The sequence below is a fragment of the Bufo bufo genome, chromosome 6 (assembly GCF_905171765.1).
Source record: "Bufo bufo chromosome 6, aBufBuf1.1, whole genome shotgun sequence".
Classification (NCBI taxonomy): domain Eukaryota; kingdom Metazoa; phylum Chordata; class Amphibia; order Anura; family Bufonidae; genus Bufo; species Bufo bufo.
In genome coordinates, this window is record NC_053394.1 from 369,159,343 (window position 1) to 369,186,947 (window position 27,605).

General features: G+C 44.4%; 23 non-coding genes across 23 annotated transcripts; all 23 read left to right on the plus strand.

The window, feature by feature from the left end:
• Window positions 1-59: 59 nt before the first annotated feature.
• On the plus strand, window positions 60-132 carry TRNAV-AAC. Its single transcript has one exon. It is a non-coding gene; the product is annotated as a tRNA-Val (tRNA).
• Window positions 133-1,644: 1,512 nt separating this feature from the next.
• TRNAV-CAC lies at window positions 1,645-1,717 on the plus strand. The gene has a single exon. It is a non-coding gene; the product is annotated as a tRNA-Val (tRNA).
• Window positions 1,718-2,113: 396 nt separating this feature from the next.
• On the plus strand, window positions 2,114-2,186 carry TRNAV-AAC. The gene has a single exon. It is a non-coding gene; the product is annotated as a tRNA-Val (tRNA).
• A 1,513-nt stretch (window positions 2,187-3,699) lies between these two features.
• Window positions 3,700-3,772, plus strand: TRNAV-CAC. Its single transcript has one exon. It is a non-coding gene; the product is annotated as a tRNA-Val (tRNA).
• A 396-nt stretch (window positions 3,773-4,168) lies between these two features.
• Window positions 4,169-4,241, plus strand: TRNAV-AAC. The gene has a single exon. It is a non-coding gene; the product is annotated as a tRNA-Val (tRNA).
• Window positions 4,242-5,754: 1,513 nt separating this feature from the next.
• Window positions 5,755-5,827, plus strand: TRNAV-CAC. The gene has a single exon. It is a non-coding gene; the product is annotated as a tRNA-Val (tRNA).
• Window positions 5,828-6,223: 396 nt separating this feature from the next.
• Window positions 6,224-6,296, plus strand: TRNAV-AAC. The gene has a single exon. It is a non-coding gene; the product is annotated as a tRNA-Val (tRNA).
• Window positions 6,297-7,809: 1,513 nt separating this feature from the next.
• On the plus strand, window positions 7,810-7,882 carry TRNAV-CAC. Its single transcript has one exon. It is a non-coding gene; the product is annotated as a tRNA-Val (tRNA).
• Window positions 7,883-8,278: 396 nt separating this feature from the next.
• On the plus strand, window positions 8,279-8,351 carry TRNAV-AAC. Its single transcript has one exon. It is a non-coding gene; the product is annotated as a tRNA-Val (tRNA).
• A 1,513-nt stretch (window positions 8,352-9,864) lies between these two features.
• On the plus strand, window positions 9,865-9,937 carry TRNAV-CAC. Its single transcript has one exon. It is a non-coding gene; the product is annotated as a tRNA-Val (tRNA).
• Window positions 9,938-10,335: 398 nt separating this feature from the next.
• On the plus strand, window positions 10,336-10,408 carry TRNAV-AAC. The gene has a single exon. It is a non-coding gene; the product is annotated as a tRNA-Val (tRNA).
• Window positions 10,409-11,921: 1,513 nt separating this feature from the next.
• Window positions 11,922-11,994, plus strand: TRNAV-CAC. Its single transcript has one exon. It is a non-coding gene; the product is annotated as a tRNA-Val (tRNA).
• Window positions 11,995-12,390: 396 nt separating this feature from the next.
• TRNAV-AAC lies at window positions 12,391-12,463 on the plus strand. Its single transcript has one exon. It is a non-coding gene; the product is annotated as a tRNA-Val (tRNA).
• Window positions 12,464-13,976: 1,513 nt separating this feature from the next.
• On the plus strand, window positions 13,977-14,049 carry TRNAV-CAC. The gene has a single exon. It is a non-coding gene; the product is annotated as a tRNA-Val (tRNA).
• A 396-nt stretch (window positions 14,050-14,445) lies between these two features.
• On the plus strand, window positions 14,446-14,518 carry TRNAV-AAC. The gene has a single exon. It is a non-coding gene; the product is annotated as a tRNA-Val (tRNA).
• Window positions 14,519-16,031: 1,513 nt separating this feature from the next.
• Window positions 16,032-16,104, plus strand: TRNAV-CAC. Its single transcript has one exon. It is a non-coding gene; the product is annotated as a tRNA-Val (tRNA).
• Window positions 16,105-16,500: 396 nt separating this feature from the next.
• TRNAV-AAC lies at window positions 16,501-16,573 on the plus strand. Its single transcript has one exon. It is a non-coding gene; the product is annotated as a tRNA-Val (tRNA).
• Window positions 16,574-21,698: 5,125 nt separating this feature from the next.
• TRNAV-CAC lies at window positions 21,699-21,771 on the plus strand. The gene has a single exon. It is a non-coding gene; the product is annotated as a tRNA-Val (tRNA).
• Window positions 21,772-22,167: 396 nt separating this feature from the next.
• Window positions 22,168-22,240, plus strand: TRNAV-AAC. The gene has a single exon. It is a non-coding gene; the product is annotated as a tRNA-Val (tRNA).
• A 1,513-nt stretch (window positions 22,241-23,753) lies between these two features.
• Window positions 23,754-23,826, plus strand: TRNAV-CAC. Its single transcript has one exon. It is a non-coding gene; the product is annotated as a tRNA-Val (tRNA).
• Window positions 23,827-24,222: 396 nt separating this feature from the next.
• Window positions 24,223-24,295, plus strand: TRNAV-AAC. The gene has a single exon. It is a non-coding gene; the product is annotated as a tRNA-Val (tRNA).
• Window positions 24,296-25,808: 1,513 nt separating this feature from the next.
• TRNAV-CAC lies at window positions 25,809-25,881 on the plus strand. The gene has a single exon. It is a non-coding gene; the product is annotated as a tRNA-Val (tRNA).
• A 396-nt stretch (window positions 25,882-26,277) lies between these two features.
• On the plus strand, window positions 26,278-26,350 carry TRNAV-AAC. Its single transcript has one exon. It is a non-coding gene; the product is annotated as a tRNA-Val (tRNA).
• Window positions 26,351-27,605: the final 1,255 nt, after the last annotated feature.

The window sequence follows — 27,605 nt, forward strand, 5'->3', positions numbered from 1 at the left end:
AAAAAAACATGTTTGACCGTTATGCCCACTTACATACCCAACGTACCAAGCGCATGGCTGTTTCTGTAGTGTAGTGGTTATCACGTTCGCCTAACACGCGAAAGGTCCCCGGTTCGAAACCGGGCAGAAACATACAAAACCTGCTTTTGTTATTTCTTTCAAGATGCATGGGTGACAGAAGCCTCTGCCACTATCAAGCCAGATGCCTCTACAAAGAGAAAAAAGACACAAACCATGTGAGGTGACTGAACAACTTTGGAAACGTTTGTCCGTTGAAATGTAACAAGGAACGATCGTTTTAGCCCAGCCATGATAGACCGTTATCCTTTGAAAAGAAGCCAGCCGCGTGTAATCATCTTCATCCGATGGTCAGACAAAAGATATTTTGTTCAAAATAAGATCGTGCGTGGGCGAAAGATCTTTCTTTGAAAGAACGTTCCAGGAAAGAGCTTTTGTCCATCGCCCCGGTTTCATTGAACGCGTACGGGCAGTTTGAACAACTGTAATGCCTATTACGGACTAAGATGTGTTTGGCTGTGTCTGTGAAACCAATGCTCACCAGGTGTTTGTTTGTTCATCTGCTGTTCAAGTAACGTCTATCTAAAGTGTCTGACCACCTTAAGGCTACCCCTAGGTGTTTACCAGAGAACGCCAAAAGGCCGGTTGGACTTGGCTACTAGGGACCCAGGCTAAGTCTACCGAGTACGCAGGCAGAAAACAGGTGCGAGCTCATAGGCAACACACCTATCAGAAGCCAAGGAGTAGCAGAAGAGTAAAACAAGCCAGAGTCTAAGCCAGGAGAGTTAGCATAAGTCAAAACACAATACGGGTGTTAATCCAATAACAAGGCAAAGAGTAAAAGCCAGCAGATTCACTAGAAACCTAATCAGTAGACAAGGGGTAAATATTGAAACAGGTTGAGGTCTATTCACTGGAAGGTCCAACAGAAATGCAGCACTCTTCTCAACACACACAACAAACAGGAGCCTGGAAAACAAAAAGCACAGGCCCTGACAAACAGTAAGTGTTTGACTTAAATCCCCCACCTAGTTCTGGGATTGGATACCCAACCAGGGAACCGATTGGCCCAGCGTCCAGACTCACCGATAAGTCGATCATCCGGGTCTTGGCTGGTCGACGTGGCAACCCTCCTGGAACAACCATGCACAGGAACGTGGCAGGGTAAGATCCTGACAGGTACACTGCCAAACTGAATTCTTTGGCTCCATAAGCCACTTCAAACAGAAAAAAAGATGCTACTTAGTTATGTTATCCACATTACTATTCTGCCTCCGCTCATCCCTCTTCAAATGCTGCATCCAATGCAAACACCGGCTGTGACGTAATGTGCTGGTCTTGGGACATGTATGATGTCATAGCATCACACCGATAACCGATTGGACAGGGAGACGCAGAGCCAAAAACACATTGAATGATGAGTACGTAGGCCCCTGTGTGGGAACACCGTTGCTAGAAAAGCAGCGGAGGGGACCGGGCAGCGACAGGGGATACATAAGGCGAATACTACATTTTCTTATGCTTGGACATCACACTCAGCAGTTTAGACCATCAGTCTTTTCTGCCCGAAAACCCTTCTAACTGCTATCCTTCTGAGGTAGTGCAGCCAACTTTGACATGAAGCAAGTTTCTGTAGTGTAGTGGCTATCACGTTTGCCTCACACGCGAAAGGTCCCCGGTTCGAAACCGGGCAGAAACATGTACATTTTCATAAGCGTTGAAAGAGCTTATGATGCATAATATCTAACCCCCACAACAAGTGACGGCATCTCTGCTTACTTCCAATTTTAAATGAAATTTACACTTTTTAGGGGCTATTGGGGTAAAACAAAAGAATGCAAAGCTTAGCTTTCATAAACACTGAGTGGGTATGGAGACTTTGTACGGGGCTTACACCCTGATCTTTTATCTCATCCAAATAATTCAGATCAAAGATCATAATAATAGTCAGATTTTTGTAGAATTATAGTGCATAAACTTAGACTTACCTATAGCTGTAAATGCTGGTCTCCAGGAACATTATAGCTAGTTTGTTCAAAAAAACATGTTTGACCGTTATGCCCACTTACATACCCAACGTACCAAGCGCATGGCTGTTTCTGTAGTGTAGTGGTTATCACGTTCGCCTAACACGCGAAAGGTCCCCGGTTCGAAACCGGGCAGAAACATACAAAACCTGCTTTTGTTATTTCTTTCAAGATGCATGGGTGACAGAAGCCTCTGCCACTATCAAGCCAGATGCCTCTACAAAGAGAAAAAAGACACAAACCATGTGAGGTGACTGAACAACTTTGGAAACGTTTGTCCGTTGAAATGTAACAAGGAACGATCGTTTTAGCCCAGCCATGATAGACCGTTATCCTTTGAAAAGAAGGCAGCCGCGTGTAATCATCTTCATCCGATGGTCAGACAAAAGATATTTTGTTCAAAATAAGATCGTGCGTGGGCGAAAGATCTTTCTTTGAAAGAACGTTCCAGGAAAGAGCTTTTGTCCATCGCCCCGGTTTCATTGAACGCGTACGGGCAGTTTGAACAACTGTAATGCCTATTACGGACTAAGATGTGTTTGGCTGTGTCTGTGAAACCAATGCTCACCAGGTGTTTGTTTGTTCATCTGCTGTTCAAGTAACGTCTATCTAAAGTGTCTGACCACCTTAAGGCTACCCCTAGGTGTTTACCAGAGAACGCCAAAAGGCCGGTTGGACTTGGCTACTAGGGACCCAGGCTAAGTCTACCGAGTACGCAGGCAGAAAACAGGTGCGAGCTCATAGGCAACACACCTATCAGAAGCCAAGGAGTAGCAGAAGAGTAAAACAAGCCAGAGTCTAAGCCAGGAGAGTTAGCATAAGTCAAAACACAATACGGGTGTTAATCCAATAACAAGGCAAAGAGTAAAAGCCAGCAGATTCACTAGAAACCTAATCAGTAGACAAGGGGTAAATATTGAAACAGGTTGAGGTCTATTCACTGGAAGGTCCAACAGAAATGCAGCACTCTTCTCAACACACACAACAAGCAGGAGCCTGGAAAACAAAAAGCACAGGCCCTGACAAACAGTAAGTGTTTGACTTAAATCCCCCACCTAGTTCTGGGATTGGATACCCAACCAGGGAACCGATTGGCCCAGCGTCCAGACTCACCGATAAGTCGATCATCCGGGTCTTGGCTGGTCGACGTGGCAACCCTCCTGGAACAACCATGCACAGGAACGTGGCAGGGTAAGATCCTGACAGGTACACTGCCAAACTGAATTCTTTGGCTCCATAAGCCACTTCAAACAGAAAAAAAGATGCTACTTAGTTATGTTATCCACATTACTATTCTGCCTCCGCTCATCCCTCTTCAAATGCTGCATCCAATGCAAACACCGGCTGTGACGTAATGTGCTGGTCTTGGGACATGTATGATGTCATAGCATCACACCGATAACCGATTGGACAGGGAGACGCAGAGCCAAAAACACATTGAATGATGAGTACGTAGGCCCCTGTGTGGGAACACCGTTGCTAGAAAAGCAGCGGAGGGGGACCGGGCAGCGACAGGGGATACATAAGGCGAATACTACATTTTCTTATGCTTGGACATCACACTCAGCAGTTTAGACCATCAGTCTTTTCTGCCCGAAAACCCTTCTAACTGCTATCCTTCTGAGGTAGTGCAGCCAACTTTGACATGAAGCAAGTTTCTGTAGTGTAGTGGCTATCACGTTCGCCTCACACGCGAAAGGTCCCCGGTTCGAAACCGGGCAGAAACATGTACATTTTCATAAGCGTTGAAAGAGCTTATGATGCATAATATCTAACCCCCACAACAAGTGACGGCATCTCTGCTTACTTCCAATTTTAAATGAAATATACACTTTTTAGGGGCTATTGGGGTAAAACAAAAGAATGCAAAGCTTAGCTTTCATAAACACTGAGTGGGTATGGAGACTTTGTACGGGGCTTACACCCTGATCTTTTATCTCATCCAAATAATTCAGATCAAAGATCATAATAATAGTCAGATTTTTGTAGAATTATAGTGCATAAACTTAGACTTACCTATAGCTGTAAATGCTGGTCTCCAGGAACATTATAGCTAGTTTGTTCAAAAAAACATGTTTGACCGTTATGCCCACTTACATACCCAACGTACCAAGCGCATGGCTGTTTCTGTAGTGTAGTGGTTATCACGTTCGCCTAACACGCGAAAGGTCCCCGGTTCGAAACCGGGCAGAAACATACAAAACCTGTTTTTGTTATTTCTTTCAAGATGCATGGGTGACAGAAGCCTCTGCCACTATCAAGCCAGATGCCTCTACAAAGAGAAAAAAGACACAAACCATGTGAGGTGACTGAACAACTTTGGAAACGTTTGTCCGTTGAAATGTAACAAGGAACGATCGTATTAGCCCAGCCATGATAGACCGTTATCCTTTGAAAAGAAGGCAGCCGCGTGTAATCATCTTCATCCGATGGTCAGACAAAAGATATTTTGTTCAAAATAAGATCGTGCGTGGGCGAAAGATCTTTCTTTGAAAGAACGTTCCAGGAAAGAGCTTTTGTCCATCGCCCCGGTTTCATTGAACGCGTACGGGCAGTTTGAACAACTGTAATGCCTATTACGGACTAAGATGTGTTTGGCTGTGTCTGTGAAACCAATGCTCACCAGGTGTTTGTTTGTTCATCTGCTGTTCAAGTAACGTCTATCTAAAGTGTCTGACCACCTTAAGGCTACCCCTAGGTGTTTACCAGAGAACGCCAAAAGGCCGGTTGGACTTGGCTACTAGGGACCCAGGCTAAGTCTACCGAGTACGCAGGCAGAAAACAGGTGCGAGCTCATAGGCAACACACCTATCAGAAGCCAAGGAGTAGCAGAAGAGTAAAACAAGCCAGAGTCTAAGCCAGGAGAGTTAGCATAAGTCAAAACACAATACGGGTGTTAATCCAATAACAAGGCAAAGAGTAAAAGCCAGCAGATTCACTAGAAACCTAATCAGTAGACAAGGGGTAAATATTGAAACAGGTTGAGGTCTATTCACTGGAAGGTCCAACAGAAATGCAGCACTCTTCTCAACACACACAACAAGCAGGAGCCTGGAAAACAAAAAGCACAGGCCCTGACAAACAGTAAGTGTTTGACTTAAATCCCCCACCTAGTTCTGGGATTGGATACCCAACCAGGGAACCGATTGGCCCAGCGTCCAGACTCACCGATAAGTCGATCATCCGGGTCTTGGCTGGTCGACGTGGCAACCCTCCTGGAACAACCATGCACAGGAACGTGGCAGGGTAAGATCCTGACAGGTACACTGCCAAACTGAATTCTTTGGCTCCATAAGCCACTTCAAACAGAAAAAAAGATGCTACTTAGTTATGTTATCCACATTACTATTCTGCCTCCGCTCATCCCTCTTCAAATGCTGCATCCAATGCAAACACCGGCTGTGACGTAATGTGCTGGTCTTGGGACATGTATGATGTCATAGCATCACACCGATAACCGATTGGACAGGGAGACGCAGAGCCAAAAACACATTGAATGATGAGTACGTAGGCCCCTGTGTGGGAACACCGTTGCTAGAAAAGCAGCGGAGGGGGACCGGGCAGCGACAGGGGATACATAAGGCGAATACTACATTTTCTTATGCTTGGACATCACACTCAGCAGTTTAGACCATCAGTCTTTTCTGCCCGAAAACCCTTCTAACTGCTATCCTTCTGAGGTAGTGCAGCCAACTTTGACATGAAGCAAGTTTCTGTAGTGTAGTGGCTATCACGTTCGCCTCACACGCGAAAGGTCCCCGGTTCGAAACCGGGCAGAAACATGTACATTTTCATAAGCGTTGAAAGAGCTTATGATGCATAATATCTAACCCCCACAACAAGTGACGGCATCTCTGCTTACTTCCAATTTTAAATGAAATTTACACTTTTTAGGGGCTATTGGGGTAAAACAAAAGAATGCAAAGCTTAGCTTTCATAAACACTGAGTGGGTATGGAGACTTTGTACGGGGCTTACACCCTGATCTTTTATCTCATCCAAATAATTCAGATCAAAGATCATAATAATAGTCAGATTTTTGTAGAATTATAGTGCATAAACTTAGACTTACCTATAGCTGTAAATGCTGGTCTCCAGGAACATTATAGCTAGTTTGTTCAAAAAAACATGTTTGACCGTTATGCCCACTTACATACCCAACGTACCAAGCGCATGGCTGTTTCTGTAGTGTAGTGGTTATCACGTTCGCCTAACACGCGAAAGGTCCCCGGTTCGAAACCGGGCAGAAACATACAAAACCTGCTTTTGTTATTTCTTTCAAGATGCATGGGTGACAGAAGCCTCTGCCACTATCAAGCCAGATGCCTCTACAAAGAGAAAAAAGACACAAACCATGTGAGGTGACTGAACAACTTTGGAAACGTTTGTCCGTTGAAATGTAACAAGGAACGATCGTTTTAGCCCAGCCATGATAGACCGTTATCCTTTGAAAAGAAGCCAGCCGCGTGTAATCATCTTCATCCGATGGTCAGACAAAAGATATTTTGTTCAAAATAAGATCGTGCGTGGGCGAAAGATCTTTCTTTGAAAGAACGTTCCAGGAAAGAGCTTTTGTCCATCGCCCCGGTTTCATTGAACGCGTACGGGCAGTTTGAACAACTGTAATGCCTATTACGGACTAAGATGTGTTTGGCTGTGTCTGTGAAACCAATGCTCACCAGGTGTTTGTTTGTTCATCTGCTGTTCAAGTAACGTCTATCTAAAGTGTCTGACCACCTTAAGGCTACCCCTAGGTGTTTACCAGAGAACGCCAAAAGGCCGGTTGGACTTGGCTACTAGGGACCCAGGCTAAGTCTACCGAGTACGCAGGCAGAAAACAGGTGCGAGCTCATAGGCAACACACCTATCAGAAGCCAAGGAGTAGCAGAAGAGTAAAACAAGCCAGAGTCTAAGCCAGGAGAGTTAGCATAAGTCAAAACACAATACGGGTGTTAATCCAATAACAAGGCAAAGAGTAAAAGCCAGCAGATTCACTAGAAACCTAATCAGTAGACAAGGGGTAAATATTGAAACAGGTTGAGGTCTATTCACTGGAAGGTCCAACAGAAATGCAGCACTCTTCTCAACACACACAACAAGCAGGAGCCTGGAAAACAAAAAGCACAGGCCCTGACAAACAGTAAGTGTTTGACTTAAATCCCCCACCTAGTTCTGGGATTGGATACCCAACCAGGGAACCGATTGGCCCAGCGTCCAGACTCACCGATAAGTCGATCATCCGGGTCTTGGCTGGTCGACGTGGCAACCCTCCTGGAACAACCATGCACAGGAACGTGGCAGGGTAAGATCCTGACAGGTACACTGCCAAACTGAATTCTTTGGCTCCATAAGCCACTTCAAACAGAAAAAAAGATGCTACTTAGTTATGTTATCCACATTACTATTCTGCCTCCGCTCATCCCTCTTCAAATGCTGCATCCAATGCAAACACCGGCTGTGACGTAATGTGCTGGTCTTGGGACATGTATGATGTCATAGCATCACACCGATAACCGATTGGACAGGGAGACGCAGAGCCAAAAACACATTGAATGATGAGTACGTAGGCCCCTGTGTGGGAACACCGTTGCTAGAAAAGCAGCGGAGGGGGACCGGGCAGCGACAGGGGATACATAAGGCGAATACTACATTTTCTTATGCTTGGACATCACACTCAGCAGTTTAGACCATCAGTCTTTTCTGCCCGAAAACCCTTCTAACTGCTATCCTTCTGAGGTAGTGCAGCCAACTTTGACATGAAGCAAGTTTCTGTAGTGTAGTGGCTATCACGTTCGCCTCACACGCGAAAGGTCCCCGGTTCGAAACCGGGCAGAAACATGTACATTTTCATAAGCGTTGAAAGAGCTTATGATGCATAATATCTAACCCCCACAACAAGTGACGGCATCTCTGCTTACTTCCAATTTTAAATGAAATTTACACTTTTTAGGGGCTATTGGGGTAAAACAAAAGAATGCAAAGCTTAGCTTTCATAAACACTGAGTGGGTATGGAGACTTTGTACGGGGCTTACACCCTGATCTTTTATCTCATCCAAATAATTCAGATCAAAGATCATAATAATAGTCAGATTTTTGTAGAATTATAGTGCATAAACTTAGACTTACCTATAGCTGTAAATGCTGGTCTCCAGGAACATTATAGCTAGTTTGTTCAAAAAAACATGTTTGACCGTTATGCCCACTTACATACCCAACATACCAAGCGCATGGCTGTTTCTGTAGTGTAGTGGTTATCACGTTCGCCTAACACGCGAAAGGTCCCCGGTTCGAAACCGGGCAGAAACATACAAAACCTGCTTTTGTTATTTCTTTCAAGATGCATGGGTGACAGAAGCCTCTGCCACTATCAAGCCAGATGCCTCTACAAAGAGAAAAAAGACACAAACCATGTGAGGTGACTGAACAACTTTGGAAACGTTTGTCCGTTGAAATGTAACAAGGAACGATCGTTTTAGCCCAGCCATGATAGACCGTTATCCTTTGAAAAGAAGCCAGCCGCGTGTAATCATCTTCATCCGATGGTCAGACAAAAGATATTTTGTTCAAAATAAGATCGTGCGTGGGCGAAAGATCTTTCTTTGAAAGAACGTTCCAGGAAAGAGCTTTTGTCCATCGCCCCGGTTTCATTGAACGCGTACGGGCAGTTTGAACAACTGTAATGCCTATTACGGACTAAGATGTGTTTGGCTGTGTCTGTGAAACCAATGCTCACCAGGTGTTTGTTTGTTCATCTGCTGTTCAAGTAACGTCTATCTAAAGTGTCTGACCACCTTAAGGCTACCCCTAGGTGTTTACCAGAGAACGCCAAAAGGCCGGTTGGACTTGGCTACTAGGGACCCAGGCTAAGTCTACCGAGTACGCAGGCAGAAAACAGGTGCGAGCTCATAGGCAACACACCTATCAGAAGCCAAGGAGTAGCAGAAGAGTAAAACAAGCCAGAGTCTAAGCCAGGAGAGTTAGCATAAGTCAAAACACAATACGGGTGTTAATCCAATAACAAGGCAAAGAGTAAAAGCCAGCAGATTCACTAGAAACCTAATCAGTAGACAAGGGGTAAATATTGAAACAGGTTGAGGTCTATTCACTGGAAGGTCCAACAGAAATGCAGCACTCTTCTCAACACACACAACAAGCAGGAGCCTGGAAAACAAAAAGCACAGGCCCTGACAAACAGTAAGTGTTTGACTTAAATCCCCCACCTAGTTCTGGGATTGGATACCCAACCAGGGAACCGATTGGCCCAGCGTCCAGACTCACCGATAAGTCGATCATCCGGGTCTTGGCTGGTCGACGTGGCAACCCTCCTGGAACAACCATGCACAGGAACGTGGCAGGGTAAGATCCTGACAGGTACACTGCCAAACTGAATTCTTTGGCTCCATAAGCCACTTCAAACAGAAAAAAAGATGCTACTTAGTTATGTTATCCACATTACTATTCTGCCTCCGCTCATCCCTCTTCAAATGCTGCATCCAATGCAAACACCGGCTGTGACGTAATGTGCTGGTCTTGGGACATGTATGATGTCATAGCATCACACCGATAACCGATTGGACAGGGAGACGCAGAGCCAAAAACACATTGAATGATGAGTACGTAGGCCCCTGTGTGGGAACACCGTTGCTAGAAAAGCAGCGGAGGGGGACCGGGCAGCGACAGGGGATACATAAGGCGAATACTACATTTTCTTATGCTTGGACATCACACTCAGCAGTTTAGACCATCAGTCTTTTCTGCCCGAAAACCCTTCTAACTGCTATCCTTCTGAGGTAGTGCAGCCAACTTTGACATGAAGCAAGTTTCTGTAGTGTAGTGGCTATCACGTTCGCCTCACACGCGAAAGGTCCCCGGTTCAAAACCGGGCAGAAACATGTACCTTTTTTTATGAGCGTTGAAAGAGCTTATGATGCATAATATCTAACCCCCACAACAAGTGACGGCATCTCTGCTTACTTCCAATTTTAAATGAAATATACACTTTTTAGGGGCTATTGGGGTAAAACAAAAGAATGCAAAGCTTAGCTTTCATAAACACTGAGTGGGTATGGAGACTTTGTACGGGGCTTACACCCTGATCTTTTATCTCATCCAAATAATTCAGATCAAAGATCATAATAATAGTCAGATTTTTGTAGAATTATAGTGCATAAACTTAGACTTACCTATAGCTGTAAATGCTGGTCTCCAGGAACATTATAGCTAGTTTGTTCAAAAAAACATGTTTGACCGTTATGCCCACTTACATACCCAACGTACCAAGCGCATGGCTGTTTCTGTAGTGTAGTGGTTATCACGTTCGCCTAACACGCGAAAGGTCCCCGGTTCAAAACCGGGCAGAAACATACAAAACCAGCTTTTGTTATTTCTTTCAAGATGCATGGGTGACAGAAGCCTCTGCCACTATCAAGCCAGATGCCTCTACAAAGAGAAAAAAGACACAAACCATGTGAGGTGACTGAACAACTTTGGAAACGTTTGTCCGTTGAAATGTAACAAGGAACGATCGTTTTAGCCCAGCCATGATAGACCGTTATCCTTTGAAAAGAAGCCAGCCGCGTGTAATCATCTTCATCCGATGGTCAGACAAAAGATATTTTGTTCAAAATAAGATCGTGCGTGGGCGAAAGATCTTTCTTTGAAAGAACGTTCCAGGAAAGAGCTTTTGTCCATCGCCCCGGTTTCATTGAACGCGTACGGGCAGTTTGAACAACTGTAATGCCTATTACGGACTAAGATGTGTTTGGCTGTGTCTGTGAAACCAATGCTCACCAGGTGTTTGTTTGTTCATCTGCTGTTCAAGTAACGTCTATCTAAAGTGTCTGACCACCTTAAGGCTACCCCTAGGTGTTTACCAGAGAACGCCAAAAGGCCGGTTGGACTTGGCTACTAGGGACCCAGGCTAAGTCTACCGAGTACGCAGGCAGAAAACAGGTGCGAGCTCATAGGCAACACACCTATCAGAAGCCAAGGAGTAGCAGAAGAGTAAAACAAGCCAGAGTCTAAGCCAGGAGAGTTAGCATAAGTCAAAACACAATACGGGTGTTAATCCAATAACAAGGCAAAGAGTAAAAGCCAGCAGATTCACTAGAAACCTAATCAGTAGACAAGGGGTAAATATTGAAACAGGTTGAGGTCTATTCACTGGAAGGTCCAACAGAAATGCAGCACTCTTCTCAACACACACAACAAGCAGGAGCCTGGAAAACAAAAAGCACAGGCCCTGACAAACAGTAAGTGTTTGACTTAAATCCCCCACCTAGTTCTGGGATTGGATACCCAACCAGGGAACCGATTGGCCCAGCGTCCAGACTCACCGATAAGTCGATCATCCGGGTCTTGGCTGGTCGACGTGGCAACCCTCCTGGAACAACCATGCACAGGAACGTGGCAGGGTAAGATCCTGACAGGTACACTGCCAAACTGAATTCTTTGGCTCCATAAGCCACTTCAAACAGAAAAAAAGATGCTACTTAGTTATGTTATCCACATTACTATTCTGCCTCCGCTCATCCCTCTTCAAATGCTGCATCCAATGCAAACACCGGCTGTGACGTAATGTGCTGGTCTTGGGACATGTATGATGTCATAGCATCACACCGATAACCGATTGGACAGGGAGACGCAGAGCCAAAAACACATTGAATGATGAGTACGTAGGCCCCTGTGTGGGAACACCGTTGCTAGAAAAGCAGCGGAGGGGGACCGGGCAGCGACAGGGGATACATAAGGCGAATACTACATTTTCTTATGCTTGGACATCACACTCAGCAGTTTAGACCATCAGTCTTTTCTGCCCGAAAACCCTTCTAACTGCTATCCTTCTGAGGTAGTGCAGCCAACTTTGACATGAAGCAAGTTTCTGTAGTGTAGTGGCTATCACGTTCGCCTCACACGCGAAAGGTCCCCGGTTCGAAACCGGGCAGAAACATGTACATTTTCATAAGCGTTGAAAGAGCTTATGATGCATAATATCTAACCCCCACAACAAGTGACGGCATCTCTGCTTACTTCCAATTTTAAATGAAATTTACACTTTTTAGGGGCTATTGGGGTAAAACAAAAGAATGCAAAGCTTAGCTTTCATAAACACTGAGTGGGTATGGAGACTTTGTACGGGGCTTACACCCTGATCTTTTATCTCATCCAAATAATTCAGATCAAAGATCATAATAATAGTCAGATTTTTGTAGAATTATAGTGCATAAACTTAGACTTACCTATAGCTGTAAATGCTGGTCTCCAGGAACATTATAGCTAGTTTGTTCAAAAAAACATGTTTGACCGTTATGCCCACTTACATACCCAACGTACCAAGCGCATGGCTGTTTCTGTAGTGTAGTGGTTATCACGTTCGCCTAACACGCGAAAGGTCCCCGGTTCGAAACCGGGCAGAAACATACAAAACCTGCTTTTGTTATTTCTTTCAAGATGCATGGGTGACAGAAGCCTCTGCCACTATCAAGCCAGATGCCTCTACAAAGAGAAAAAAGACACAAACCATGTGAGGTGACTGAACAACTTTGGAAACGTTTGTCCGTTGAAATGTAACAAGGAACGATCGTTTTAGCCCAGCCATGATAGACCGTTATCCTTTGAAAAGAAGCCAGCCGCGTGTAATCATCTTCATCCGATGGTCAGACAAAAGATATTTTGTTCAAAATAAGATCGTGCGTGGGCGAAAGATCTTTCTTTGAAAGAACGTTCCAGGAAAGAGCTTTTGTCCATCGCCCCGGTTTCATTGAACGCGTACGGGCAGTTTGAACAACTGTAATGCCTATTACGGACTAAGATGTGTTTGGCTGTGTCTGTGAAACCAATGCTCACCAGGTGTTTGTTTGTTCATCTGCTGTTCAAGTAACGTCTATCTAAAGTGTCTGACCACCTTAAGGCTACCCCTAGGTGTTTACCAGAGAACGCCAAAAGGCCGGTTGGACTTGGCTACTAGGGACCCAGGCTAAGTCTACCGAGTACGCAGGCAGAAAACAGGTGCGAGCTCATAGGCAACACACCTATCAGAAGCCAAGGAGTAGCAGAAGAGTAAAACAAGCCAGAGTCTAAGCCAGGAGAGTTAGCATAAGTCAAAACACAATACGGGTGTTAATCCAATAACAAGGCAAAGAGTAAAAGCCAGCAGATTCACTAGAAACCTAATCAGTAGACAAGGGGTAAATATTGAAACAGGTTGAGGTCTATTCACTGGAAGGTCCAACAGAAATGCAGCACTCTTCTCAACACACACAACAAGCAGGAGCCTGGAAAACAAAAAGCACAGGCCCTGACAAACAGTAAGTGTTTGACTTAAATCCCCCACCTAGTTCTGGGATTGGATACCCAACCAGGGAACCGATTGGCCCAGCGTCCAGACTCACCGATAAGTCGATCATCCGGGTCTTGGCTGGTCGACGTGGCAACCCTCCTGGAACAACCATGCACAGGAACGTGGCAGGGTAAGATCCTGACAGGTACACTGCCAAACTGAATTCTTTGGCTCCATAAGCCACTTCAAACAGAAAAAAAGATGCTACTTAGTTATGTTATCCACATTACTATTCTGCCTCCGCTCATCCCTCTTCAAATGCTGCATCCAATGCAAACACCGGCTGTGACGTAATGTGCTGGTCTTGGGACATGTATGATGTCATAGCATCACACCGATAACCGATTGGACAGGGAGACGCAGAGCCAAAAACACATTGAATGATGAGTACGTAGGCCCCTGTGTGGGAACACCGTTGCTAGAAAAGCAGCGGAGGGGGACCGGGCAGCGACAGGGGATACATAAGGCGAATACTACATTTTCTTATGCTTGGACATCACACTCAGCAGTTTAGACCATCAGTCTTTTCTGCCCGAAAACCCTTCTAACTGCTATCCTTCTGAGGTAGTGCAGCCAACTTTGACATGAAGCAAGTTTCTGTAGTGTAGTGGCTATCACGTTCGCCTCACACGCGAAAGGTCCCCGGTTCGAAACCGGGCAGAAACATGTACATTTTCATAAGCGTTGAAAGAGCTTATGATGCATAATATCTAACCCCCACAACAAGTGACGGCATCTCTGCTTACTTCCAATTTTAAATGAAATTTACACTTTTTAGGGGCTATTGGGGTAAAACAAAAGAATGCAAAGCTTAGCTTTCATAAACACTGAGTGGGTATGGAGACTTTGTACGGGGCTTACACCCTGATCTTTTATCTCATCCAAATAATTCAGATCAAAGATCATAATAATAGTCAGATTTTTGTAGAATTATAGTGCATAAACTTAGACTTACCTATAGCTGTAAATGCTGGTCTCCAGGAACATTATAGCTAGTTTGTTCAAAAAAACATGTTTGACCGTTATGCCCACTTACATACCCAACGTACCAAGCGCATGGCTGTTTCTGTAGTGTAGTGGTTATCACGTTTGCCTAACACGCGAAAGGTCCCCGGTTCGAAACCGGGCAGAAACATACAAAACCTGCTTTTGTTATTTCTTTCAAGATGCATGGGTGACAGAAGCCTCTGCCACTATCAAGCCAGATGCCTCTACAAAGAGAAAAAAGACACAAACCATGTGAGGTGACTGAACAACTTTGGAAACGTTTGTCCGTTGAAATGTAACAAGGAACGATCATTTTAGCCCAGCCATGATAGACCGTTATCCTTTGAAAAGAAGCCAGCCGCGTGTAATCATCTTCATCCGATGGTCAGACAAAAGATATTTTGTTCAAAATAAGATCGTGCGTGGGCGAAAGATCTTTCTTTGAAAGAACGTTCCAGGAAAGAGCTTTTGTCCATCGCCCCGGTTTCATTGAACGCGTACGGGCAGTTTGAACAACTGTAATGCCTATTACGGACTAAGATGTGTTTGGCTGTGTCTGTGAAACCAATGCTCACCAGGTGTTTGTTTGTTCATCTGCTGTTCAAGTAACGTCTATCTAAAGTGTCTGACCACCTTAAGGCTACCCCTAGGTGTTTACCAGAGAACGCCAAAAGGCCGGTTGGACTTGGCTACTAGGGACCCAGGCTAAGTCTACCGAGTACGCAGGCAGAAAACAGGTGCGAGCTCATAGGCAACACACCTATCAGAAGCCAAGGAGTAGCAGAAGAGTAAAACAAGCCAGAGTCTAAGCCAGGAGAGTTAGCATAAGTCAAAACACAATACGGGTGTTAATCCAATAACAAGGCAAAGAGTAAAAGCCAGCAGATTCACTAGAAACCTAATCAGTAGACAAGGGGTAAATATTGAAACAGGTTGAGGTCTATTCACTGGAAGGTCCAACAGAAATGCAGCACTCTTCTCAACACACACAACAAGCAGGAGCCTGGAAAACAAAAAGCACAGGCCCTGACAAACAGTAAGTGTTTGACTTAAATCCCCCACCTAGTTCTGGGATTGGATACCCAACCAGGGAACCGATTGGCCCAGCGTCCAGACTCACCGATAAGTCGATCATCCGGGTCTTGGCTGGTCGACGTGGCAACCCTCCTGGAACAACCATGCACAGGAACGTGGCAGGGTAAGATCCTGACAGGTACACTGCCAAACTGAATTCTTTGGCTCCATAAGCCACTTCAAACAGAAAAAAAGATGCTACTTAGTTATGTTATCCACATTACTATTCTGCCTCCGCTCATCCCTCTTCAAATGCTGCATCCAATGCAAACACCGGCTGTGACGTAATGTGCTGGTCTTGGGACATGTATGATGTCATAGCATCACACCGATAACCGATTGGACAGGGAGACGCAGAGCCAAAAACACATTGAATGATGAGTACGTAGGCCCCTGTGTGGGAACACCGTTGCTAGAAAAGCAGCGGAGGGGAACCGGGCAGCGACAGGGGATACATAAGGCGAATACTACATTTTCTTATGCTTGGACATCACACTCAGCAGTTTAGACCATCAGTCTTTTTTGCCCGAAAACCCTTCTAACTGCTATCCTTCTGAGGTAGTGCAGCCAACTTTGACATGAAGCAAGTTTCTGTAGTGTAGTGGCTATCACGTTCGCCTCACACGCGAAAGGTCCCCGGTTCGAAACCGGGCAGAAACATGTACATTTTCATAAGCGTTGAAAGAGCTTATGATGCATAATATCTAACCCCCACAACAAGTGACGGCATCTCTGCTTACTTCCAATTTTAAATGAAATTTACACTTTTTAGGGGCTATTGGGGTAAAACAAAAGAATGCAAAGCTTAGCTTTCATAAACACTGAGTGGGTATGGAGACTTTGTACGGGGCTTACACCCTGATCTTTTATCTCATCCAAATAATTCAGATCAAAGATCATAATAATAGTCAGATTTTTGTAGAATTATAGTGCATAAACTTAGACTTACCTATAGCTGTAAATGCTGGTCTCCAGGAACATTATAGCTAGTTTGTTCAAAAAAACATGTTTGACCGTTATGCCCACTTACATACCCAACGTACCAAGCGCATGGCTGTTTCTGTAGTGTAGTGGTTATCACGTTCGCCTAACACGCGAAAGGTCCCCGGTTCGAAACCGGGCAGAAACATACAAAACCTGCTTTTGTTATTTCTTTCAAGATGCATGGGTGACAGAAGCCTCTGCCACTATCAAGCCAGATGCCTCTACAAAGAGAAAAAAGACACAAACCATGTGAGGTGACTGAACAACTTTGGAAACGTTTGTCCGTTGAAATGTAACAAGGAACGATCGTTTTAGCCCAGCCATGATAGACCGTTATCCTTTGAAAAGAAGCCAGCCGCGTGTAATCATCTTCATCCGATGGTCAGACAAAAGATATTTTGTTCAAAATAAGATCGTGCGTGGGCGAAAGATCTTTCTTTGAAAGAACGTTCCAGGAAAGAGCTTTTGTCCATCGCCCCGGTTTCATTGAACGCGTACGGGCAGTTTGAACAACTGTAATGCCTATTACGGACTAAGATGTGTTTGGCTGTGTCTGTGAAACCAATGCTCACCAGGTGTTTGTTTGTTCATCTGCTGTTCAAGTAACGTCTATCTAAAGTGTCTGACCACCTTAAGGCTACCCCTAGGTGTTTACCAGAGAACGCCAAAAGGCCGGTTGGACTTGGCTACTAGGGACCCAGGCTAAGTCTACCGAGTACGCAGGCAGAAAACAGGTGCGAGCTCATAGGCAACACACCTATCAGAAGCCAAGGAGTAGCAGAAGAGTAAAACAAGCCAGAGTCTAAGCCAGGAGAGTTAGCATAAGTCAAAACACAATACGGGTGTTAATCCAATAACAAGGCAAAGAGTAAAAGCCAGCAGATTCACTAGAAACCTAATCAGTAGACAAGGGGTAAATATTGAAACAGGTTGAGGTCTATTCACTGGAAGGTCCAACAGAAATGCAGCACTCTTCTCAACACACACAACAAGCAGGAGCCTGGAAAACAAAAAGCACAGGCCCTGACAAACAGTAAGTGTTTGACTTAACCCCTTAAGGACTCAGCCCTATTTCACCTTAAGGACTTGGCCATTTTTTGCAAATCTGACCAGTGTCACTTTAAGTGCTCATAACTTTAAAACGCATTGACTTATCCAGGCCGTTCTGAGATTGTTTTTTCGTCACATATTGTACTTCATGACACTGCTAAAATTGGGTCAAAAAAGTTATTTTTTTTGCACAAAAAATACCATATTTACCAAAAATTTAGAAAAATTAGCAAATTTCAAACTTTCAGTTTCTCTACTTCAGTAATACATAGTATTACCCCCAAAAATTGTGAATACTTTACATTCCCCATATGTCTACTTCATGTTTGTAGCATTTTGGGATTGATATTTTATTTTTTGGGGATGTTATAAGGCTTAGAAGTTTAGAAGCAAATCTTGAAATTTTTCAGAAATTTACAAAAACCCAATTTTTAGGGACCACTACAGGTCTGAAGTCACTTTGCGAGGCTTACATAATAGAAACCGCCCAAAAATGACCCCATTCTATAAACTACACCCCTCAAGGTATTCAAAACTGATTTTACAAACTTCGTTAACACTTTAGGTGTTGCACAAGAGTTATTGGCAAATGTGGATGAAATTTGCGAATTTCATTTTTTTGCCTAATTTTCCATTTTAACCCATTTTTTCCACTAACAAAGCAAGGGTTAACAGCCAAACAAGACTGTATCTTTATTGCCCTGACTCTGCCGTTTACAGAAACACCCCATATGTGACCGTAAACTACTGTTCGGGCACACAGCGGGGCGCAGAGTGAAAGGTGCGCCGTATGGTTTTTGGAAGCCAGATTTTGCTGGACTGTTTTTTTGACACCATGTCCCATTTGAAGCCCCCCTGATGCACCCCTAGAGTAGAAACTCCATAAAAGTGACCCCATCTAAGAAACTACACCCCTCAAGGTATTCAAAACTGATTTTACAAACTTTGTTAACCCTTTAGGTGTTGCACAAGATTTAATGGAAAATAGAGATACAATTTCAAAATTTCACTTTTTTGGCAGATTTTCCATTTTAATATTTTTTTTCCAGTTACAAAGCAAGGGTTAACAGCCAAACAAAACTCATTATTTATGGCCCTGATTCTGTAGTTTACAGAAACACCCCATATGTGGCCGTAAACTACTGTACGGGCACACAGTAGGGCGTAGAGGGAAAGGTGCGCCGTATGGTTTTTGGAAGCCAGATTTGGCTGGACTGGTTTTTTGACACCATGTCCCATTTGAAGCCCCCCTGATGCACCCCTAGAGTAGAAACTCCATAAAAGTGACCCCATCTAAGAAACTACACCCCTCAAGGTATTCAAAACTGATTTTACAAACTTTGTTAACCCTTTAGGTGTTGCACAAGATTTAATGGAAAATAGAGATACAATTTCAAAATTTCACTTTTTTGGCAGATTTTCCATTTTAATATTTTTTTTCCAGTTACAAAGCAAGGGTTAACAGCCAAACAAAACTCATTATTTATGGCCCTGATTCTGTAGTTTACAGAAACACCCCATATGTGGTCGTAAACCGCTGTACGGGCACACGGCAGAGCGCAGACGGAAAGGAATGCCATACGGTTTTTGGAAGGCAGATTTTGCTGGACTGTTTTTTTTGACACCATGTCCCATTTGAAGCCTCCCTGATGCACCCCTAGAGTAGAAACTCCAAAAAAGTGACCCCATTTTAGAAACTACGGGATAGGGTGGCAGTTTTGTTGGTACTAGTTTAGGGTACATATGATTTTTGGTTGCTCTATATTACACTTTTTTGTGCGGCAAGGTAACAAGAAATAGATTTTTTGGCACGTTTTTTTTTTTGTTATTTACAACATTCATCTGACAGGTTAGATCATGTGGTAATTTTATAGAGCAGGTTGTCACGGACGCGGCGATACCTAATATGTATACAATTTTTTTTATTTATGTAAGTTTTATACAATAACTTCATTTTTAAAACCAAAAAAATGTTTTAGTGTCTCCATAGTCTAAGAGCCATAGTTTTTTCAGTTTTTTGGCGATTATCTTAAGTAGGGTCTCATTTTTTGCGGGATGAGATGACGGTTTGAGTGGCACTATTTTGTGGTGCATATGACTTTTTTATCACTTGCTATTACACTTTTTGTGAAGTAAGATGACAAAAAATTGCTTTTTTTACACCGTTTTTATTTTTATTTTTTTACGGTGGTCACCTGAGGGGTTAGGTCATGTGATATTTTTATAGAGTCGGTCGATACGGACGCTAAAAATACCTAATATGTATACTTTTTATTTATTTATTTGAGTTTTACACAATGATTTCATTTTTGAAACCAAAAGAATCATGTTTTAGTGTTTCCATAGTCTAAGAGCCATAGTTTTTTCAGTTTTTTGCGGCGATTATCTTGGGTAGGGTATGATTTTTGAGGGATGAGATGACGGTTTGATTGGTACTATTTTGGCGTACATGCGACTTTTTTGATCACTTTTATTACCTTTTTTGGGAAGTAAGGTGGGCAAAATTTCAATTTCCTAATAGTTTTTATTTTTTTATTTTTATGGCGTTCACCGTGCGGGGAAAGTAACATGACCGTTTTATAGATCAGGTCGTTACGGACGCGGCGATACCAAACATGTGTAGGGAATTTTATTTTTTTCATTTTTAATCAGTGATAAATGTGTTTTTGGATTTTTACTTTTTTTTCACTTTTTTTCACTTTTTTTTTGACCCAGACCCACTTGGTTCTTGAAGATCCAGTGGGTCTGATGTCTGTATAATACAGTACAGAACAATATATATTGTTCTGTACTGTATTTTACTTACACTTTGTCTGAACAGATTTCTGCCTTTCAGCACAGATCTGTTCAGCACCATGGACAGCAGGATGCCTGAGAGGCGTCCTGTTGCCATGGGAACCTTCCCCGTCTGCTCAGAACTGCGCAGACGGGGAAGGGTAAGGAGGGGATCTGTCGGGGGGCTGTCTGGGGGCTCTCTCCCTCTCCATCGGGGGGCTGCAAAGGCACAGCAGCCCCCCGATGGGAGAGGGAGGGAGCTCCCTCTTACTGTTAACTTTTTCCATACAGCGGTCCGTACGGACCGCTGTATGGAAAGGGTTAAACGGCTGACATCGCATCATCGATGTCAGCCGTTTATACCAGGGTGCCAGCAATGTGCTGGCACCCTGGTATACCCAATAGAGACCAACGATTATACAAGGGGAGGCGGGCGGGGGATCGCGATCCCGCCTGCCGCACCGCCCGCCTCCCGCACCGCCCCCACCGCCCACAACTCCCCCCCTGCACCACCCGCCGGCAAAAAATCATGCAGGGGTGCAGGGGTGGGTGTAAAATATATATTTTAGGGACACTAAAGCTTCTGATCCCCGCGGTCAGGGCCCTGTCTGAATTGACCTGCGGTTTTCTGCGATCGCCGATGCGTGGGGGTCAAATGACCCCCCCCCTGCATTGTTACGGGATGCCGGCTGAATGATTTCAGCCGAAATCACGTTCCGATTAACCCCTCGGGCGCCGGAATACAGATTTCAAGTTATGACGTACCGGTACGTCATAGGTCCTTAAGGACTCGGGATCCATGCCGTACCGATACGTCCTAAGTCCTTAAGGGGTTAAATCCCCCACCTAGTTCTGGGATTGGATACCCAACCAGGGAACCGATTGGCCCAGCGTCCAGACTCACCGATAAGTCGATCATCCGGGTCTTGGCTGGTCGACGTGGCAACCCTCCTGGAACAACCATGCACAGGAACGTGGCAGGGTAAGATCCTGACAGGTACACTGCCAAACTGAATTCTTTGGCTCCATAAGCCACTTCAAACAGAAAAAAAGATGCTACTTAGTTATGTTATCCACATTACTATTCTGCCTCCGCTCATCCCTCTTCAAATGCTGCATCCAATGCAAACACCGGCTGTGACGTAATGTGCTGGTCTTGGGACATGTATGATGTCATAGCATCACACCGATAACCGATTGGACAGGGAGACGCAGAGCCAAAAACACATTGAATGATGAGTACGTAGGCCCCTGTGTGGGAACACCGTTGCTAGAAAAGCAGCGGAGGGGGACCGGGCAACGACAGGGGATACATAAGGCGAATACTACATTTTCTTATGCTTGGACATCACACTCAGCAGTTTAGACCATCAGTCTTTTCTGCCCGAAAACCCTTCTAACTGCTATCCTTCTGAGGTAGTGCAGCCAACTTTGACATGAAGCAAGTTTCTGTAGTGTAGTGGCTATCACGTTCGCCTCACACGCGAAAGGTCCCCGGTTCGAAACCGGGCAGAAACATGTACATTTTCATAAGCGTTGAAAGAGCTTATGATGCATAATATCTAACCCCCACAACAAGTGACGGCATCTCTGCTTACTTCCAATTTTAAATGAAATTTACACTTTTTAGGGGCTATTGGGGTAAAACAAAAGAATGCAAAGCTTAGCTTTCATAAACACTGAGTGGGTATGGAGACTTTGTACGGGGCTTACACCCTGATCTTTTATCTCATCCAAATAATTCAGATCAAAGATCATAATAATAGTCAGATTTTTGTAGAATTATAGTGCATAAACTTAGACTTACCTATAGCTGTAAATGCTGGTCTCCAGGAACATTATAGCTAGTTTGTTCAAAAAAACATGTTTGACCGTTATGCCCACTTACATACCCAACGTACCAAGCGCATGGCTGTTTCTGTAGTGTAGTGGTTATCACATTTGCCTAACACGCGAAAGGTCCCCGGTTAGAAACCGGGCAGAAACATACAAAACCAGCTTTTGTTATTTCTTTCAAGATGCATGGGTGACAGAAGCCTCTGCCACTATCAAGCCAGATGCCTCTACAAAGAGAAAAAAGACACAAACCATGTGAGGTGACTGAACAACTTTGGAAACGTTTGTCCGTTGAAATGTAACAAGGAACGATCATTTTAGCCCAGCCATGATAGACCGTTATCCTTTGAAAAGAAGCCAGCCGCGTGTAATCATCTTCATCCGATGGTCAGACAAAAGATATTTTGTTCAAAATAAGATCGTGCGTGGGCGAAAGATCTTTCTTTGAAAGAACGTTCCAGGAAAGAGCTTTTGTCCATCGCCCCGGTTTCATTGAACGCGTACGGGCAGTTTGAACAACTGTAATGCCTATTACGGACTAAGATGTGTTTGGCTGTGTCTGTGAAACCAATGCTCACCAGGTGTTTGTTTGTTCATCTGCTGTTCAAGTAACGTCTATCTAAAGTGTCTGACCACCTTAAGGCTACCCCTAGGTGTTTACCAGAGAACGCCAAAAGGCCGGTTGGACTTGGCTACTAGGGACCCAGGCTAAGTCTACCGAGTACGCAGGCAGAAAACAGGTGCGAGCTCATAGGCAACACACCTATCAGAAGCCAAGGAGTAGCAGAAGAGTAAAACAAGCCAGAGTCTAAGCCAGGAGAGTTAGCATAAGTCAAAACACAATACGGGTGTTAATCCAATAACAAGGCAAAGAGTAAAAGCCAGCAGATTCACTAGAAACCTAATCAGTAGACAAGGGGTAAATATTGAAACAGGTTGAGGTCTATTCACTGGAAGGTCCAACAGAAATGCAGCACTCTTCTCAACACACACAACAAGCAGGAGCCTGGAAAACAAAAAGCACAGGCCCTGACAAACAGTAAGTGTTTGACTTAAATCCCCCACCTAGTTCTGGGATTGGATACCCAACCAGGGAACCGATTGGCCCAGCGTCCAGACTCACCGATAAGTCGATCATCCGGGTCTTGGCTGGTCGACGTGGCAACCCTCCTGGAACAACCATGCACAGGAACGTGGCAGGGTAAGATCCTGACAGGTACACTGCCAAACTGAATTCTTTGGCTCCATAAGCCACTTCAAACAGAAAAAAAGATGCTACTTAGTTATGTTATCCACATTACTATTCTGCCTCCGCTCATCCCTCTTCAAATGCTGCATCCAATGCAAACACCGGCTGTGACGTAATGTGCTGGTCTTGGGACATGTATGATGTCATAGCATCACACCGATAACCGATTGGACAGGGAGACGCAGAGCCAAAAACACATTGAATGATGAGTACGTAGGCCCCTGTGTGGGAACACCGTTGCTAAAAAAGCAGCGGAGGGGGACCGGGCAACGACAGGGGATACATAAGGCGAATACTACATTTTCTTATGCTTGGACATCACACTCAGCAGTTTAGACCATCAGTCTTTTCTGCCCGAAAACCCTTCTAACTGCTATCCTTCTGAGGTAGTGCAGCCAACTTTGACATGAAGCAAGTTTCTGTAGTGTAGTGGCTATCACGTTCGCCTCACACGCGAAAGGTCCCCGGTTCGAAACCGGGCAGAAACATGTACATTTTCATAAGCGTTGAAAGAGCTTATGATGCATAATATCTAACCCCCACAACAAGTGACGGCATCTCTGCTTACTTCCAATTTTAAATGAAATTTACACTTTTTAGGGGCTATTGGGGTAAAACAAAAGAATGCAAAGCTTAGCTTTCATAAACACTGAGTGGGTATGGAGACTTTGTACGGGGCTTACACCCTGATCTTTTATCTCATCCAAATAATTCAGATCAAAGATCATAATAATAGTCAGATTTTTGTAGAATTATAGTGCATAAACTTAGACTTACCTATAGCTGTAAATGCTGGTCTCCAGGAACATTATAGCTAGTTTGTTCAAAAAAACATGTTTGACCGTTATGCCCACTTACATACCCAACGTACCAAGCGCATGGCTGTTTCTGTAGTGTAGTGGTTATCACGTTCGCCTAACACGCGAAAGGTCCCCGGTTCGAAACCGGGCAGAAACATACAAAACCTGCTTTTGTTATTTCTTTCAAGATGCATGGGTGACAGAAGCCTCTGCCACTATCAAGCCAGATGCCTCTACAAAGAGAAAAAAGACACAAACCATGTGAGGTGACTGAACAACTTTGGAAACGTTTGTCCGTTGAAATGTAACAAGGAACGATCGTTTTAGCCCAGCCATGATAGACCGTTATCCATTGAAAAGAAGGCAGCCGCGTGTAATTATCTTCATCCGATGGTCAGACAAAAGATATTTTGTTCAAAATAAGATCGTGCGTGGGCGAAAGATCTTTCTTTGAAAGAACGTTCCAGGAAAGAGCTTTTGTCCATCGCCCCGGTTTCATTGAACGCGTACGGGCAGTTTGAACAACTGTAATGCCTATTACGGACTAAGATGTGTTTGGCTGTGTCTGTGAAACCAATGCTCACCAGGTGTTTGTTTGTTCATCTGCTGTTCAAGTAACGTCTATCTAAAGTGTCTGACCACCTTAAGGCTACCCCTAGGTGTTTACCAGAGAACGCCAAAAGGCCGGTTGGACTTGGCTACTAGGGACCCAGGCTAAGTCTACCGAGTACGCAGGCAGAAAACAGGTGCGAGCTCATAGGCAACACACCTATCAGAAGCCAAGGAGTAGCAGAAGAGTAAAACAAGCCAGAGTCTAAGCCAGGAGAGTTAGCATAAGTCAAAACACAATACGGGTGTTAATCCAATAACAAGGCAAAGAGTAAAAGCCAGCAGATTCACTAGAAACCTAATCAGTAGACAAGGGGTAAATATTGAAACAGGTTGAGGTCTATTCACTGGAAGGTCCAACAGAAATGCAGCACTCTTCTCAACACACACAACAAGCAGGAGCCTGGAAAACAAAAAGCACAGGCCCTGACAAACAGTAAGTGTTTGACTTAAATCCCCCACCTAGTTCTGGGATTGGATACCCAACCAGGGAACCGATTGGCCCAGCGTCCAGACTCACCGATAAGTCGATCATCCGGGTCTTGGCTGGTCGACGTGGCAACCCTCCTGGAACAACCATGCACAGGAACGTGGCAGGGTAAGATCCTGACAGGTACACTGCCAAACTGAATTCTTTGGCTCCATAAGCCACTTCAAACAGAAAAAAAGATGCTACTTAGTTATGTTATCCACATTACTATTCTGCCTCCGCTCATCCCTCTTCAAATGCTGCATCCAATGCAAACACCGGCTGTGACGTAATGTGCTGGTCTTGGGACATGTATGATGTCATAGCATCACACCGATAACCGATTGGACAGGGAGACGCAGAGCCAAAAACACATTGAATGATGAGTACGTAGGCCCCTGTGTGGGAACACCGTTGCTAAAAAAGCAGCGGAGGGGGACCGGGCAACGACAGGGGATACATAAGGCGAATACTACATTTTCTTATGCTTGGACATCACACTCAGCAGTTTAGACCATCAGTCTTTTCTGCCCGAAAACCCTTCTAACTGCTATCCTTCTGAGGTAGTGCAGCCAACTTTGACATGAAGCAAGTTTCTGTAGTGTAGTGGCTATCACGTTCGCCTCACACGCGAAAGGTCCCCGGTTCGAAACCGGGCAGAAACATGTACATTTTCATAAGCGTTGAAAGAGCTTATGATGCATAATATCTAACCCCCACAACAAGTGACGGCATCTCTGCTTACTTCCAATTTTAAATGAAATTTACACTTTTTAGGGGCTATTGGGGTAAAACAAAAGAATGCAAAGCTTAGCTTTCATAAACACTGAGTGGGTATGGAGACTTTGTACGGGGCTTACACCCTGATCTTTTATCTCATCCAAATAATTCAGATCAAAGATCATAATAATAGTCAGATTTTTGTAGAATTATAGTGCATAAACTTAGACTTACCTATAGCTGTAAATGCTGGTCTCCAGGAACATTATAGCTAGTTTGTTCAAAAAAACATGTTTGACCGTTATGCCCACTTACATACCCAACATACCAAGCGCATGGCTGTTTCTGTAGTGTAGTGGTTATCACGTTCGCCTAACACGCGAAAGGTCCCCGGTTCGAAACCGGGCAGAAACATACAAAACCAGCTTTTGTTATTTCTTTCAAGATGCATGGGTGACAGAAGCCTCTGCCACTATCAAGCCAGATGCCTCTACAAAGAGAAAAAAGACACAAACCATGTGAGGTGACTGAACAACTTTGGAAACGTTTGTCCGTTGAAATGTAACAAGGAACGATCGTTTTAGCCCAGCCATGATAGACCGTTATCCTTTGAAAAGAAGCCAGCCGCGTGTAATCATCTTCATCCGATGGTCAGACAAAAGATATTTTGTTCAAAATAAGATCGTGCGTGGGCGAAAGATCTTTCTTTGAAAGAACGTTCCAGGAAAGAGCTTTTGTCCATCGCCCCGGTTTCATTGAACGCGTACGGGCAGTTTGAACAACTGTAATGCCTATTACGGACTAAGATGTGTTTGGCTGTGTCTGTGAAACCAATGCTCACCAGGTGTTTGTTTGTTCATCTGCTGTTCAAGTAACGTCTATCTAAAGTGTCTGACCACCTTAAGGCTACCCCTAGGTGTTTACCAGAGAACGCCAAAAGGCCGGTTGGACTTGGCTACTAGGGACCCAGGCTAAGTCTACCGAGTACGCAGGCAGAAAACAGGTGCGAGCTCATAGGCAACACACCTATCAGAAGCCAAGGAGTAGCAGAAGAGTAAAACAAGCCAGAGTCTAAGCCAGGAGAGTTAGCATAAGTCAAAACACAATACGGGTGTTAATCCAATAACAAGGCAAAGAGTAAAAGCCAGCAGATTCACTAGAAACCTAATCAGTAGACAAGGGGTAAATATTGAAACAGGTTGAGGTCTATTCACTGGAAGGTCCAACAGAAATGCAGCACTCTTCTCAACACACACAACAAGCAGGAGCCTGGAAAACAAAAAGCACAGGCCCTGACAAACAGTAAGTGTTTGACTTAAATCCCCCACCTAGTTCTGGGATTGGATACCCAACCAGGGAACCGATTGGCCCAGCGTCCAGACTCACCGATAAGTCGATCATCCGGGTCTTGGCTGGTCGACGTGGCAACCCTCCTGGAACAACCATGCACAGGAACGTGGCAGGGTAAGATCCTGACAGGTACACTGCCAAACTGAATTCTTTGGCTCCATAAGCCACTTCAAACAGAAAAAAAGATGCTACTTAGTTATGTTATCCACATTACTATTCTGCCTCCGCTCATCCCTCTTCAAATGCTGCATCCAATGCAAACACCGGCTGTGACGTAATGTGCTGGTCTTGGGACATGTATGATGTCATAGCATCACAC